Below are 19,005 nucleotides of genomic sequence, written 5' to 3' on the forward strand. Positions count from 1 at the left end.
CAGATCGGACGGTTTAAACCCCCATCGAACCGGATTTGGTCCGATGCCCATCGGACACCCCCCTCTCCCAACCTAAACATGTCTAAATTAATCCATCTCCTAAGATGCCTTAAATTTTTTTTTTTAATTTTACGCCACTGGGACCCACTGTGGCGAAGAAAGAAGCACACAACAATTAAAGAAGTATGAAAAGTTGAAAACCTAGCCGCTTCCCTCACTTCCGCCTCTACACACGCACAACCCTCTCCTCTGTCTCTAACTTCTCCGATTTTCTTCTCCTCCGTCTTGTATAGGTACGTTGCAATCTGTTTCACCGTACTTTTTTCTCTTTTTAAAATTAATTTAATAAATAGATTTACTTTTTCTTCGTCAAAAATCTAATTTTGGAATCTAGCCGCTTTGCTTGGTATTATCTGGTGTCTATACATTTTTTTATATAATTTCATGACACGCATGAAATATTTAGGAGTTCAAGATGTAGCTTTCAATTAAATTTAATATAAGTTTGAAAGGGACTGCTCTGGTCAAAAATCAACCAAATTTAATATAAGTTTCAAGATGCAGCTTTCAATTATATTTAATGTCAGTTTGAAAGAGACGTTGTGACTATATGATACATATGTTGCTTTCGTCAAAATTCAGAAACTCAATTTAATAAATATAGATTTACTTTTATTCAGAGACAATACGTAGAGCCCAATCTCATCCATGACTCAATGATAGAGATTTACTAAAATTTTCTCCTTTTTAAGGGTCAAGGACTCAATGTCCCAGCAGCTCTATGTACTGGTATACTAGATATTATTTCCATGACTCAATGATAGAGATTTACTAAAATTTTCTCCTTTTTAAGGGTCAAGGACTCAATGTCCCAGCAGCTCTATGTACTGGTATACGAGATATTATTTCATTCTAAGGTTAGGGTATATAAAATGTAAAAGTCTTTTGTCCTTTTCAAAGTTTGTGATGAGAAAAATCAAGTGCATGGACTTCTTCTAGTACACGTACCATTGTATTGAATTACTTTCTTCTTGTGTGATATCAGGGATATAGATTAGTAAAGTCCAATCCCATTCATTACTGCATCATTTTTTTTAATTTCTTAGACTTGTGTGTTTGTATCTGATGCATAAATGCTAGAGTATCATTTTTTTTTTTCTATTTGTTAGACTAGTGTGGTTTACTTATTTCTTGTGTGATATCGAACTATATGATTTTTAAAGGGCATGTTATATGTTTGAAAATTATTATGTTTAATTTTAGATATGAAAATTATTATGTTGAATCTTAGATATGAAAATTATTATGTTGAATTTTAGATTGTATCAATTAAATTCTTCAAAGTATATGTGAATCTGCATTAAATTAGGCAAGGATCCCTCAGAGAGTCATTTAGCAAGCCAAACTGAAAAAGGAACACAAAGGAAGCGTGGCCACAACTAGAGCGCTAACCAAACAACAATTATGTTGAATCTACTTAGGGAATAACAAGTTACACAAAAGTTTACTAGTCAAGGGTCCTTTACGAAGCAGGTCTGGAATAAGTTGGCACCAATATTGAGTTCTCAATCAGAGCCAAATCGTACTGGTAATGAATTACAATGTCGTTGGAAAACTCTCAAAGGAGAATTCTATGATTACAAGTCTTGTGCTGAAAAGAGTGGCTGGGGTTGGGATGCAGTAATGCGTATACCCATTGCTCCTGATGAAAGTTGTTGGGAGGATTTAAAAAAGTTATTAAGAACTTCTCAATTCAATGAATTTTTTTTGTTTTGCTTCAAATTCAATCATCTAAATATTAAACTAAACCAACTTATATTACTTATCAGAGCCTCGCAGTGCCTTAATTTCCCTTTAGAATCCATGCCTAGTTTTTGTCAGACAATTCATCTAATTTGACATTTTGTACTATGAGCCTATTAGATGTTTGCATTATGTTTTAACTTCTAATTTAATTATGCATGTCCTTATTATATATGAATCATGCTTGCCGAAGAGCTCTTTTGTACTATGTTATTGTAAGATGCTTTTATAATACAATGTTATCTTGAGACTTTGTTTAAAATTATGTGATTATATTATGCTTGTTTAAAATACTTATGTTTTTATTATGTATTATGTGATTCTGTAATATTTTGAAGATTCCCTTTTGTATTAGTATGCTTGTTTTAAATATATCATGCCTTTGCACCTTACTTTCATTTAGAAATCTGCTGGTACCTTATTCTTTTACTTGTAAAATCTGATCCTTGTTTTATTTTAAGATAATATTTGCTCAATCTGTCATTATATGCTGGTACCTTATTTATTATTCGACTTGTAAAATCTAATGCTTGGTTTATTTAAAATGATACCTGCTTTATGCAAAATATGTACATTTTTTATTTGGATTCCCTTTCTAAAAATCTGACACAAGTGTTTTGGTATGCTGCAGATATTAATGGAGCTATAGCTGGAATATATGATGGAGGATGAGATGTTTTTTTTCAAGTGCAGTTGACATTATTACAAAAAAATATTTTTCTCATCGCCCCTTTATCATGGCGCTCGTCACGAGTGACAGCGCTGTAATTATGTTGAACTTTGTATCATCGGTTGGCGTTCAAAAAACCGATAACGCTGATGCCCCCCCTCTTTGCCATGAAGCGTATTCTATGTAGAGCTTTTAATCTGGTTCGTTCATTTCGGATTGAACGGACCATATCAGATCTTGTAAATTTTGAGAATATTTTCTTTCTTTTTTTCAATTCGGGCAAGATCTGATTTGATCCGTCCGATCCAAAACGAACAGACCAGATTAAAAGCTCCGCAGAGGATACGCTTCCCTCTTTGCCATCAGTTAATGTTTAACTAACCATTGGTTTTGATTGACTTTTTTACATCGGTTGGGCTATTAAACTGATGGTGTAGATGTGGTGATTTTTACCATTCGTGATGTAGATGAGCTGTCACCATAGTTTGATCAATACCAACTCTATTCTTTTTTTGAACCGATTGAGATGTTCAAAAGGGTAATTAATACTTTTTTTAGAAGTAATATTCATGCATGTACAAAATACACAACATGCGTCTATCCATACAAAATATATTCCTGAAATATATATCTAGCTAGCTAGTATAACAACAAACTCTTCTCGACATGCATAGTGTCGAGTTCCGCAGCTGCAAATTCTATAACTCTCAAATCCCATCCACTATAACTAATGGTTCCATCCTTATCCGTTGTATATTTAAGATTGCAATAACCATCCATGATTATACGATAGTTTCTAAAATTTTGTAATTCTCATGTACCAAGCGTCATATATTTAATCACTCGCCACACCATAAAATCAAACCTCCAGTACTTGATCTCAACTATCTCGAAATATCTTCTTGGAGATGGTTGAAGCCTCGGCAGGACTTGTGGATTTGATGGCACTCTATCCTCAATTGGCTATGGCAGAGCATAACAGTGCTGCAACAAATTAAATTAACAATTATCAATTGATAAGTAGACCCTTAATTAATTTAACTTACAACAATTAATTAAATGATGCATGGAAGCTATATATAGCTTAATTAAGTTGGAAAACTATATATATACTTACACAATCCTCATGTTGTACTATTGTGAGCCTTGTCAAGTTGGGGCAGCTCTTTATGATCCAACTTTCCATTTATAAAAAAATAAATGTACAGATGAAAACAGTTAAAACCTTCAAGTTATCAAATTTTGAGAGTCTTGCCGGCAAAATTGGCAAATATATACACATGTAATTAGGATAATAATATGCAAACACAAGTCGGAACAATTAATTAAACTATATATAAACTCATTAACTATAAATGTGGGTCAATTAATTCAGGACCATGAAATTAATTAACTAGCTATGTGGGTCAATTAATCATGTAAAATTAGCACCGCAATTAATTTGTGACCTTAAAACTATAAATGTGGGTCAATCACATAAAATTGAATCTGATAATGTGATTGGAGGTCAATTTAGTTAATTACAGTGCCCAACATTTTATTGTAAACACTTAATTAGACACCCGCGCGCGTCAATTAGAGAGATTAATTAATTATACCAGGAGAGCACACTTGAGATGTAACTCCAGAAGATGAACATCTGTAGTAATCTTCTCAAGTAAATTAGCAATGATCCCCCTCCATGGAATATTGGGTTTGAGAATCCCTCGCATTGATGTTAAGGACGGGTAAAGAGGTTCACAGGTTGTTCCACCTCTTAGACAGTACATGTCACACCCCAAACCAGGAATTCTGGATTAAGGTGTGATCAACCTAGCCTCGTGCTTAATTAATCATTAAGCACGCAAGGCTAAGATAAACAAAATAATAAATTAAACAGCAGCGAAAGCATAATAATATAAAGTATCAAGCATCAGTCACATAGCAAATAAATAAACATACATATCATACAATATGATCCGTCTCGGATCCAAAATAACATCATCTAATGAAAGGGATACATGATCTATCGAGCTCGTATATATAGCATAAGAAATACGGGACTCGTAAACCTAATCAAAAGCCTAACTTTAGCTAATCACGCGGTGTGGCCATTGGGGACAACTCCTAACAACTCCTGCTGCGGATCGCCAGATGCTGTACCTAAAATCCACGAAACAACTTGTGGGTGAGCGACTAATCACCTAGTATGTGACCCAGAATTATCCCCTCAGTGATCCTCTATGGTCAAAGCACTTTTATTTATAAATCGCGTTCAGTTATGAATATAATTCAAAATATGTACAAGTGTGAACCTATATCAATATCTAATAGAATTTACAATACTTTTTAATGATGTCATGATGCGGTTAATCTATTATGCCAACATGCAAAATAAATCCAAAGTCAAAATATAATATTGGATAGAAATCAAGTCAGAATCCAGTACTCCTAGAACTGTGTGCCCCAAATATAATAATAGTAATAATAATACGGATTAAGTAAATATCACCTCGTGCCATGCCAATAGGACCAAAAGATCCAAATGATATAATCCAAGGACTGCAATCAGGGGAACAATGATACACGTTGCCTAAGTGACATCGAGCATTGCCTTTAGGATAGTAGCACACTAACCGATGGTTATATCAAAATCCGATGTGTCATCTCGCCTAACGATACATCACCCAAACATATAAAATAGGAGAAATCATACAATGCAAGTCGTAAAATTGTTAATCTCTTCCCTCATGAGCATGAGAGAACTCTACCGTCCAGCCAGACCAATAGGATCAGGGGCTCGCATCCGGTCCCGTGCATCAAGGCTCATCGGCCTTATGCACCACACATCATTCCACAAGGCCCGCATTGGGCCTTTGGAACTTTCGTTCTAGGCAAAGTAGCTCCTAATGTAGGGAAGGAATAAATCCCTAATCGTCTGTGCCTCAGGGCTTGCATCCAGCCCGTACGTAATGGTAAAATGAATCGAGAAAGGATATATAATAAAAGTTTATACATATAATATAATCCTAAGGCCATTCAAGAATCAAGTGACGCTCGGCTCAGCGGCTGTCAGGCCATCCTATGCCAAGTGACACCAAGACGGAACGAAGTCACTCGGCCCTGCTCAGCTCTAACCACTGCATGCGTATGTACGTACAATAATAGTATATTGTCTTCGAGGAGAAGGCAAACTAGCTAATAACCTAATATTCTAATAATATATATATAATATTATTTAATTACTCTACTCCTAAAATACAGTAAATTTGGATGCTCCAAATTTTATAATGTTTAAAAGGTAGGCAAAATTTTATAATGTTTAAAAAATTTTAAGTATATTTTTACAATTTATTTTGAAAAATGCATAAAAACAAAAATATATCTCTGAATATTTTTTGAGTCAGGGTCGATAGTTGTCTATCCCTGAGTTTGCTTGGCTCCGCCCTTAATTTTAGATAGCATGCATATAAAAAATTATAAATTCATGAATAATTTTGGTAGAAAATGAAAATGACACTAGTATTGTTTACAAATTTGGTAAAATCTATTTGTTTGAATAGTTGAACAAATTCACAAGTATACATGTAGGCAAAATTTACAGGTATTAGACGAACTTATTCACAAACACTTTCGTCTGTTTGTTTGAAGATGAACAATTATAAAAATAATACAGATATTATATAGATATTATTCCAGAGGCTTATTAATATATCAACTTGGTTAAGATTTATGACTGATAAATGATGGTTGAGAGCTGCCAGCCTGTCATTTATGTTGTCAAATAGATATATCACAACTTGAGCTCAAAATAAATCTTTTATGTGGGTTTCTATCTTGCCAGAACTGCATTCTACAAAAAAATAATCTATATGCTTGATCTTTAAAACAATTTAATTATAAGCAACAAACAAGGCAAATCCAGCAAAAAACCTAGCTAGCATCAAGCAATTCTCCCTAGTTTATCCAAATCGACGAAATTAAGTTTGGATAATTAATGACCTGAGGATGAAGCCGAATAATAGTTTAATAAGTGCCAAGTTTCAACTACATGCAAGAAAAATTAGCACAATACCTTCAGCATTTGAAATAAAAGATCCGGATAACAGATAGAGAAGCGATATCAACAATTGGGTTTTTCAAGGGGACATAGAAGAGAGCTTTCCTCCCCTTCTATTGACTGGTTACTCTTATTACTGTACATTGTACAAGTATTTCTCATCTTTCATCTGAACACAAAACCTCCGCCCTTCTACGGGTGCAAACGGGTCGGATATTATCCGTCCGAATCCTGATCCGTATCCGATTTTTTACGGATTTGGATATGTGGATTCGAATACGAATACGGATATTTTTTATGCGGATTCGGATTCGGATACGGGTTGTGTTTTGGAATCTGATACAGATAGGGATATGGATAATTATCCGTATCCGCATAAATTACTTTTTCGGATATCCGCACAATATACTCCTGTGTTACCGTGTTGGATAATAGTTTTATATAATTTGATTTTGACAACTGAGTTGAAAATAATTTTTTTGATACATTGAATCTGAGTCATTTGACATATAATATAAACCAATTTCACTTAAAGACAAAATGTTTGACATATTATATATGAATAATTCTGACAACTGAATTTATTATTAGGATAAATTATTTAAAAGTTTGGATCGTTCAAAATCTAGACTAACCTTAGTTTCTTTGAACAACTCAAGCCTAGATTTGACATTTTAAATTTTTTATTTCAAAAAATTGATTAATCTTGTTTTGAAGATGCTGACAGTGATTAATGTGTTAAGACTTGAGAAAATATCTTTTGTGTCTATTTATCTTTTGTATTAGAATATCTTTAAAGAGTATCTTTTGTGTTGGTATTTATAATTAAAGATATAATTATGTTGGTGAATTTTAGTTAATCAGATATATATTTTGTAATGACGTAACAAGTTAATTAGATATATATTTTGAATTAGAAATCCGAATTATATCTGTATCTGTATTCGTATCCGAAAATATCTGATATGTATCTGTATCCGTTTAATATCTGATCCGTATCCGTAGCCGATTACTATCCGATCCGAATCCGTATCTGAAAGAAAAATATACGGATACGAATATGGGTTGAGCACTATCTAATCCGTATTCGATCCGTTTGCACCTCTATTCAAGGCTGTAAACCAGGCCCATACATTGTACATAGCCTATCTCTTAGAACCAAGCTTTGTTTTGGATCATATAACTCTGGTCCACGTGAAGATTACATGGGCCTAACATACCGGCGACAGAGAGAAGAGGTCTGACGCAGATTTTTTTTTTTTTGGAAAGTAAAAAAATAATTATAGAATCAACTCTTTTATCCCCGATTTTTTTTAAAATACCCTCCAAAAAAAACATTTTATTAAAAATAACCAGGTTTCAATCAAATTTTTAAAACTACCCAAACCGCGGATTTTTTCCGCGACCCAGAATTTTTATTCCAGGCCGTGGAAAAAATTCGCGCCCCGAAAAAGAAAAAAAAAAAAAATTTCTGAGCTCGGATATTATCTGCGGCCCGGATTTTTTTTTTTTTTTTAGAGTTTGGAAAATAATGTTTTTTTCGAATTTTTTTGTCCAACTTTGCACCTCTTATTAACATATCAAAACACCTCCAAAAAGCATGAAAATTTACCGACATGCATTCTTAACTTCATAGAATAAGACTGTAAAGTTTCATATAAAATCTCAAAACAGATCGTGAGATATCGGCACTCAAAAATTGCCCGAACTGCTGAAGGAGTGCTTTTGAGTCCAAATTTGCACCTCTGGTTAACATATCAAAGCACCTGCAAAAATCATGAAAATTTACCGACATGCATTCTTGACTTCATAGAACAATACTGTGAAGTTTCATACAAAATCTCAAAACAGATCGTGAGATATCGGCTCTCGAAAATTGCCCGAACTGCTGAAGGAGTGCTTCTGAGCCCAACTTTGCACCTCTGGTTAACATATCAAACCACCTTCAAAAATCATGAAAATTTACCGAAATGCATTCTTGACTTCATAGAACAAGTCTGTGAAGTTTCATACACAATCTCAAAACAGATCGTGAGATATCGGCTCTCAAAAATTGCCTGAACTGCTGAAGAACTGCTGAAGGAGTGCTTCATGATTTTTGAAGGTGTTTTGATATGTTAATCAGATGTGCAAATTTGGGCTCAGAAGCACTCCTTCAGAGAGAGTTCAGTTTTTTTTATGTTTGAGTTTTGATTTGTTATGTTCAGTTTTATTATCTTCTTAGTATATGTTTTATTATGTTTGAGTTTTCAGTTTTGTTATGTTTCATTATCTCACGATTTGTTTTGAGATTTTGTATGAAACTTCACAGTCTTATTCTATGAAGTCAAGAATGCATGTCAGTAAATTTTCATGATTTTTGAAGGTGTTTTTGTTAATCCTCATGTATATGCATAGAGCACGAATTTTTATGTAAATTAAGCTACCATTTGCAATATACCAAGATCTTGTGCTATAAATTGAACCTATTAACAATAGAGTTATAAATATTGATTTACCTCTTCTTGAATCGTATCAAGAAGGTAATCCTTGGCAGCGGTGGTTGCGAAAGACTCTCTCCTTGCTTCTTCACCTACACCCAAAGTCGAGTGCCTCTCCAATGGATTATGCCACAAGATTAACCAAGAGATTTATCAAATATGCTAGTATTTGTAGATCTCAAGTCTAATCAAACAAATCCACTCTTCAAATCTCTTTTTGAATTAATTTTTTTATGGAATTCTCAACACATGAGCCTATCTAAATAAGCAAGAGAAATTGGAAAAAAAAACGTCCAAAAATTAGATGAGAGAAAAGAGGCAATAGCGGCTAGGGTTTTGAATCTATTCTCTCATCCAATTTGACCCCCTTTTATATAGATAAAGTCTAGGACAAATAATCCACATTTAACCATCAAAATGGGCCTCTTTTCTCATCAATTTTGGGCTGACCATTTATGGGCATTTAAACTTATTTTGCTCCATAATAATTCTTTCTCCCAATGCATAATTAGTTGGCCCAATTGTTGCACCAATTAATTGTACATCAAATTAATATAATTCTATAATTATATTAAGTATGTTGAGTTGAAATAAATTTTATTTATCATATAATAAAATTATTTCTTGATTAGACATTTATTTTAGTTTCATAAGATTGTTTGAAATAATTAATTATAATGACATTTATAATTAATTCATTCAACAAACTAAAATAATGTAACTATGGTTACGAGCTTGTTTAGCAATACCCTGGAGGATTTATGTCATGTTGGCCATAGAATTAAATTAGTATACTTAATTCTAATAATCACAAGCGGTATCTAGCAACACATTGTGACTAATTAAATACTATAAAAATATAGTATTTCATCCTACATAGAAAATATAATTTCTATTGTTTAAATTCTTATGTCTCATGATATCAATATATAATCCAAGATTGGAATGTGTCATTCTTGCATATTATATATTTCTTGATATAGAGTTGATTGTATAAATAAATTTGCATGCAAACAATCCAACTCCATCAAGGGGCCCAGTTGATATCATCGCTCAACAAATAAATTGTGAGGGACATACTGATTTCTTGATGAACATCTTTTCCCCGCATAATTTATGAATGTTAAAATAGAATCTTTATAGTAGCCAGTTACGGACAACGTTATAAACTATTCATAACAAACACTCCTCGTGTGAAAAAGGTGAAACATCTCAAACTTTAGAATTAAACACTTATGAAATAATTAATGACACATAACACAATCCATATAATTATTTCATTGGGTCAAGTCCTGTACTATGTTCAAATAACATATACTTATGCAATTAAGTTGGTAACATATACCCATGACTTGTAGAACTTAATCATCGCTTAACTTGCATACTAATCTTATATGAATAATTAATGTTCCTTGCTAATTATCAAGATTATGAACTTTTAGAGTTATTATTGTCATTTAAATAAATGAAGCACAGAGATCCACAATTCAAGTCCTCAACTCAAATGATCTGTCAATAATAATCTCATGGAACAAATGATATAAAATCATCAATAACATAAACCAAAATGAGCCATCAAAAACTGATTGGCTTCTAGGACATAACTCTAACAGTTTTGATATGTTAATCAGAGGTGCAAAGTTGGGCTCAGAAGCACTCCTTCAGCAGTTCGGGCAATTGTTGAGAGCCGATATCTCACGATCTGTTTTGATATTTTGTATGAAACTACACAGTATTATTCTATGAAGTCAAGAATGCATGTCGGTAAATTTTCATGATTTTTGAAGGTGCTTTGATATGTTAACCAGAGGTGCAAAGTTGGACTCAGAAGCACTCCTTCAGCAGTTCGGGCAATTTTTGAGAGCCGATATCTCACGATTTGTTTTGAGATTTTGTATGAAACTTTACAGTCTTATTCTATGAAGTCAAGAATGCATGTCGATAAATTTTCATGTTTTTCGGAGGTGTTTTGATATGTTAATCAGAGGTACAAAGTTGGACAAAAAATTCCAAAAAAACATTATTTTCCCAACTACAAACTCTAAAAAAAAAAAAAAAAAAATCTGGGCCGCAGATAATATCCGCGCTCGGAAAAAAAAATTAAATTTTTGTTTTTTTTAGGCCGCGAATTTTTTCTGCGGCCCGGAATAAAAATTCTGGGTCACAGAAAAAATCCGCGGTTTGGGTAGTTTTAAAAATTTGGCTGAAACCTAGTTATTTTTAATAAAATATTTTTTTTGAAGGGTATTTTTAAAGAAATCGGCTTTTATCCCGCTGCACACAAGATTACACAGTTTGTAAAAAAATAAAAAAAAGTGTACCACATTAAAGTTTCGATACACCTTGTTGATTATTTTTCTTTTTAGAAAAAACTTAAAATACCGAATCAACTCTTTCATCTCGCTGCACACGCGACTACACATATTGTAAAAAAAAAAAAATTAACGAGTTACCGAATCAAAGTTATGAGACAACAGTTTTGATACACAGGTGTATCGAAACTTTCATTCGGTACAGGTTTTTTAAAAACACATTAAGTTTTGGAAGCGTCTAATTGTCCACAGTCTTTTGTCCACCATTTGTCTACAGCTTTGATTTACACGAATACTGTAAAATTACTTCTACATGCTGTATAATTATACAATATATCACATAAAATATATCAGTTAATCACAAAACATCCAGCAACTATTTGAAGTGGTTTCATGATAGTTAGAAAAATATTGCAACTTGCACAATAGGACAAAATAAATGTACTTTCAAACTGTACTTTTGGAAATTACAGTTATAGGAAGTTATTTGTCACACCCCGTAGCCATCCTGTACAAAATGCGACAGGGTCCCTGCCGTAAACATAAAGTTTCCCGTATGCCTACAAGGCAATTACGATTCAATTCCCAAATTCCCCAAATTAAACCCCATTCAAACATACAGTTATACATATATATCAACACAGTACTACGAAATAGATATAACCACATATACCAATTCAGTTCCAAACATACACAAGTGTCACAGCATACAAAAATCTAAGTATATATACATATATATACATATCACCTCACATACACATATATATATCATACATATATAAAAGTAGCACCATATAACCATAAACCCAAAACCTGACAAGTATCATAGATATCATACAAGTCACTGGTGAAAAGGACAAATACCAAGGCCTAAGACTGCCGTGCCTCTCCGCTACCAGCTGCGCCAGATCCTGAAAAAGAATAACCCAACGGGCGTGAGAATAAATTCTCAGTGCGATAATTTGCCACAACGGATCCCTGGACTTGGAATCAAGTTTTATTTTCAAAAAGAAATCACATTCAACACAGTGCATATATATATACAGTATATAAAGCTAAATGCATATACCTGACAGCAGTTAATCAAATGAAATCACAACAGAGGAATTACTAAATCGAATCTCAAGTTAAAGAACATATAGGGCTTAATTCTTTTAATTACGTCTGGTAGCAACTACAGATGTACCATCCAACTGGACCCTTCGTTCCCGTCGACACCTGTAGGGTTCCAGACACCTACAGATGGACCACCAATTACCACCCTAATGTTGACACCCATCTGTAGTGCTTGGCTTAACCGTTTCCTAAGTTTCTGGTTACAAGTCATATTCAGAAAATTCACTCAATTCCTTTAGAACGTAATCTCAATCGATCATTCAAATGCATATCACGCCGGATAATGCTTTAGACGTTCACACTAGTCACCCATATTCATACAATCCACAAATCATCACATTGCCCCTGCCTCAACCGGTTGAGGGCTTACGGCAGCCTAGGTAAACTAAAGCTTTAGAGTCCTACCAAAACCTGCGCGCCAGGTTTTGCAATTTCGTCACTCTTTGGTGACATATTCCATTCCTTTCCTTTTTCCAATTCCGGTGACTTTTCATCTAAGATCAGATCATAATAGATCGACACAATTATAAACCATACCAGTATGCAAGTCATTCAAATTACAGAATTCAGATTCAATCATATTTGGGCTATGCTTATGCAATGCACAATTCATATAATGCAATCAATAAATATTCAACATGTCAAACGAAACAACAATTTAATTCTGAAAATAAAATATCAGACAAGTCCAGAAACCCCGCACCTGAATATGCTGCTCGTATACCAACCTTACGTCTCAGACGTCTCTTGAGATCCCGTACTCGGTTGCCTTATAGATTCTATTTAGAATATATACACAATTAGGGTTTAATTACATAACTTTGTTTTTTTTTTTTCTAAATAGAGGATAGTTTAGATATCTGACCTTGTACAACTTAAATAAATTGCTTGTAATAGACTCTTTGTCATTGCTAGTTACATTAGAGATGTGATCTATATAAGACCCATGTACAGTGTAATTGAACTCGATCAAGAAATAACAAAGATTTCATTCTCAATCTTCAATATTATATACTTGGTACTTCTGACAAGTTTTTGTATTAGTAGCTTATGGTAATTTAATAAGTCAATTCCTCCTATTCTTCTTATTTTAACAATTCGATAGCTGGAACCGGAATAATGGATAAAACCTACTGGTACTGATCGGTACCATGGTCAGAACCACATCCTCAATATCACCATAACAATAAAACATTAATATAGTGCTAGTTGGAGGTTGGTACCGGGTTTGGTTTCAAACCCACATCCACGTCATAATTGGTATAGGTACAAGTATATAAGAATAAGATTACATATGGATTTTCTATATCTTCTACAAATATAGTTCAATCCAATAAACCTTTTTGTTTATTTCACAGCCAAAGCAAGCTTTAACTTTCTTAATTTTGGTCTATTTAATTCATAATTTGGTCGATACAAGTTTAATAACTCGATTAAGCAACAATTCGGTTTTCGATCGAAATAGATAAACAAATTCCACCATTTTCAGAATTTTACAACCCTAATAACATTTCCAAACCCTAAACCCTATTTCCAAAACCCTAAATTCAAGAAATTCAACTTAATTATTCAAGAATTGAGATTAAATGCATGAGATAGTGAATCGAGACTCAAATTCGAGCTTTAAACGAAAGAATTACAAATCAAATCGAAAACTAGGGTTTCAATAGAAATTCTAAGAGATTGAGAGATATATATACCAATTCGATTGTTTACTTGCGTAGAGGGCTTCGTTCTGATCTTGAAATTACGAACGATTCGATCGATTGCGCGATTCTCACTCTCTCCCTTCCTCTCTTCCTTTCTCTTGCGCACTCTCCCTTTCCTCTCTTTTTTCCACGGTACCACAATGGTACCAATCGGTACCAAGAGAAGATTATGACAAGGGTTTTGGTATTTTTGCAAATAGGTCCCTCCACATTTCTAATATTACATAAGGATGTGACTTATACCCATATAACCTTATATAAAATTTTAATGCACCCTAATCCTTCTAAATTCAATATTAACATATATATACAAATATTTGTAATATATATATATTTATAAAAAAAATATATATACATATATTTTATTTACATAAACTCATTTATATAAATTTTAATGCATATTTTCCAATTACACCATTGTATATATATTTTTATTATAATCAAGTTTATAATGTTACATTATTGGCAGTTAGAGTTAGTTATTAGCGGTTATTGGCAGTTAGAGTTAATTATTAGCGTCCGCACTGAGTTGAATCTTGTATACTGTAAAATTGAATCTTATATACAGTAAAATTTTCAATTGAATCTTGTATACTGTAAAATTGAATCTTCTACACAGTAAAATTTACAATTGAATATTGTATACTGTAAAATTGAATCAGTTGAATCTTGTATACAGTAGAATTTTCAATTGAATCTTGTATACTGTAAAAATTAAATCTTGTATACAGTAGAATTTTCAATTGAATCTTGCATACTGTAAAATATATACTGTAAAATTGAATCTTGTATACTGTAAAATTTTCAAATAATACTGTAAATTTTCAATTGAATCTTGTATACTGTAAAATTTTCAAGATAAATACTGTAAAATTACAAGATGAATACTGTAAAATTACAAGATAAATACTGTAAAATTAACAAATCAATACTCCATATCGCCTTTCTATCATCTCTTTCCTCCGGATTTTCACAAGATGAATACTGTAAAATGACAAGATGAATACTGTAAAATTAACAGGGCAATACTATAAAATTAACAGATCAATACTCCATATCGCCTCTCTATCATCTCTTTCTTCCAGATTTCTACAAGATAAATACTGTAAAATGACAAAATGAATACTGTAAAATTAACAAGGCAATACTGTAAAATTAACAGATTAATACTCCATATTGCCTCTCTATCGTCTATTTTCTCCAGATTTCCACAAGATGAATACTGTAAAATGACAAGATGAATACTGTAAAATTAACGGGGCAATACAGTAGAATTAACATATCAATACTCCATATAGCCTCTCTATCATCTCTTTCCTCCAGATTTCAGTCAAAATGATAAATCCATTACTGCATACAATGAAAAAAACAAATTCAACAGAAAACTTACTAGATTTGAATATCGCCGTCTTCTATCCGATCGAAAAGAACGGAGAAGGAGATCGGACCAATAAATGAAAAGAATGGAGAAGAGAATTTTGTAAACCTACGAAATTTTGGAGTTCAGATTAATAAATTGAACAAAAAAAAATTTGGAAGCAACAAGTTTCCAAACCGAAGTTAGATGTACACTAAATATCAAAGTGAATATTAAAAAATTACAGATGTACAACGCGAAGGAGATCTCACCTTTAGGCCACTCATATAAGATCCGTTCTTTGACCAGGGTGATTGTCGAGGAAGCATCATAGTGAATCGGCCGATATCAGATCCATCATTTCCAGCGATTTCGTTCAAAAATACGCGATAAATATAAACGCATAGCGATCTCCTTCAGAAATATGGGATCCATCATTTCCAGCATAGTGAATTGGCCTCAGAAAGTAAAAAATCTGATCGGAAATGAAGGTTTGAAAAATGAGATTCAAAAAAGAAAAGAGACGATCGGAAGAAGGAATGTTAAAATACGTGAGATTTCAGAAGGATTTGAATTTCCGTTGGAAGATTGGGACATCGGCCGTTAAAATCAGTTCACTGTGAGTGGATAAGAGACTGTGGACAAATGGTGAACAAAACCCAGTGGACAGAAACATTTTCTCTTAAATTTTTTTAGATCTTCTCTGGTAAGATTTTTTGTTTTAGACTGTTTTCGCATGAAAAGGGGTACCGAATTAAAAATTCGGTACATCTCAAAAGTAATCTTTGATTTGGTACTTAGAATTTTTTTTGTTGTACAAAAAAAATAATCTACCCCTTTTCCTATATATATTTTTTTAATTACGAGACGTAGACTCTGAAAACGACATAGTGATAAATCCGGGTTTTAATGTTATTCTAATCAGCAAACATTACAGCACGAGTGCACGACACCTGGTCTTATATTTTAGTTTTTGTTGCTGTGCACTTTCACAAAAGATGTTCTGAAGTCAAATAAAGTGATGTAACGGTGCAGGTACTGATTTCTCTATGTTTTCTTAATCCTGTAAATCAGTTCAATAATTTAGATTGAGAATATGACATAAAGAATGAAAAGGCCTAGCAAGTGTAATGTCTGTCGAATCGAAGGTGCCAGATTTCTAAGAATATGACAATTGGCCTTGCTTATTTATTTATTAAGAGTACCTGTCTAGATTTGATTTTTCCGGTGAACTTTTTGGTGTAAATTGGATTACATCAATGGATTTTTCATTAATCACAATCTCAAATCTAAATTGTTCTAATTACATCGGCGAGTACGTAAGTATGTGATATATTTATACTACTAAATATAACACTTTAGTCAATTCTCGCACTGGTTCAATTTGATCGATCATTATATATGTTCATATCTAATTACGAATTGTATTTTTAATGTTAAAATATGTTGAGAATCAGATATGGGACCTGCTGACAACCTAGCTGTGCCATATTCTGACAATGGTTTCAATGAGACCAGTGATCATGGTGAACAAGCTCTTATGATGGTGCCTTTAGACAGGGGTATTGGGTCTCCAGTTGAATGAAGATGACTACAAACATTTTATGTTTTGTGCCTTTAGGTGGTGTTTATACTTACTTCAGCTCAAATGTCAGTGGCTTAATCTCAGAAAATTTCTTCTCTATTTCTGTGTTGTGGTGGGTTCTTAAACGGAGAGCGTTTATCTTTTGTTTGATTTTTGCTGAATGATCTATTAGGATATCAGTGAGGATTTACATGTTTGAATTGGCTGTAAATTAACCTTTTGATTTCATGAAAATGAAATGGGCTTTATTGCCTTTTTTCAAAAAAAAAAAAAAAAAATGTGTTGAGAATCAAGTCTTATTGATCTAGTAGCAAAAGATATTGTTATTCGTGAAAAATCTGAATGAGATTCTTTTTTGGATATTGGAATTTGAAATTTTTAACATCCATTTTTCTAAAGAAAAATGAAATAAATATAATACAATCTTATGTACTGCTACTTTATGTGAAAACGGAGTAGATAGTAAAACCATATCCATAGTTCTTTTTTCAGTTTCTGAATACAGATACGGAACGAATATCAGACAAATACGGATACGAGTCCATATCAAATCGGATATTTATTAAAATAATATAAAATATTAAAGTTCGTAATATTTATCTAATTATAAAAATGGATAACATAAATTTTTCATAATATATATTAAAATATATGATATATATTTACTATTTGAATACGGATAATTGAAACGTAAAATCATATTAGTATCCTTATTCACAAAAATATTCGCATATCGGAAATTAACATCTAAATTTTCAAATACTGATCAAATACGGATCGAATATCATACCGTTTTCACCCCTATTTTGGGGCCTTCTTAAATGAAATAATGCAACCTACCTTGTGGGGTCTACCAATAAGCATTCAAATGGAAACTAACATCTTTAATTGGACTTCTGCTTGGGTCCGATGCCCATTGGATCCAAAGTGGTTCTAATGGATTCGCTCACCATCAGATCTGTTTTAAAATTCATATGCACGAATTTTAAAGCAGATGTAAAAGTTCGAGCGCGAATCTTAAAGCAGATCCGATGGTGAGCAAACCCATTGGAATCACTTTGGGTCCAATGGGCAACGGACCCAAGCTGAACTCCTTTAATTGGCCAGTGGGGACTGGTGTATACAGGTACAGGAGTAGCTTTATTACGTGTGTATCCCATACACGTTGCGATCTGTGAAATGCGAAGTGCGGATTTGGTACGCTTATTGTGTGCTAATCCAAATCAAACATTCTAAGTGAAAGCTAGCACTTTTTTCATGAAGGCAGATATAAAGCTCCCCACGCACGCTTGATACTTTTGTTAGGTCTATACTATACTGTAGCTAAGTCTATTATAATTTCTGCATTCAAGTGGTTCATCCGCGAACCTTTTCAAAGATGAAAAGACTTACAAAGTAACTTGTGGGGCTGTAAACGAGCTGGCTCGGGCCAAGCTAGGCCTTAGCTCGGCTCGTTTATTTTGGCCCGAGCCTGGACCGAGTGAGCTGGACCTAGGTCACCCGAGCCAAAACCTCTGGCTTAGCTTGTGACAAGCCAGCCCGAGCTGGCTCGCTGGGCTTTATTGGGCTGTTATTATACAAATTCAAAAATAAAAAATAAGAAATCACATTCAAAAAATTTAAGAAATTGTCCAGCAGACACATCTTATTTTTTTTTGAAAACTTGGTAGTAGCTACCAAGGTTCGTGAGGGGGAATCGAACTCTCGACCTTTGGGTATAACAACTCTAGGACATTTTCCTAGTCAATTGTGCTAAACCAGCAGACACATCTTCAAGCAACTAAAGCCATATCCTTTCTTCTCAAACCGAAAATACATCAATTTTGCATAATTGCGCTTTTAAAAATGGGACTGGATTTAAAATTATACAGAACTAAACCCTAAATTCATTGTAGCTTAACGAGCCGAGCTGGCCCGGTCCGAGCTGACCCCTG

Source organism: Carex rostrata, chromosome 19, assembly GCF_964058835.1.
Source record: "Carex rostrata chromosome 19, lpCarRost1.2, whole genome shotgun sequence".
Taxonomy (NCBI): Eukaryota; Viridiplantae; Streptophyta; class Magnoliopsida; order Poales; family Cyperaceae; genus Carex; species Carex rostrata.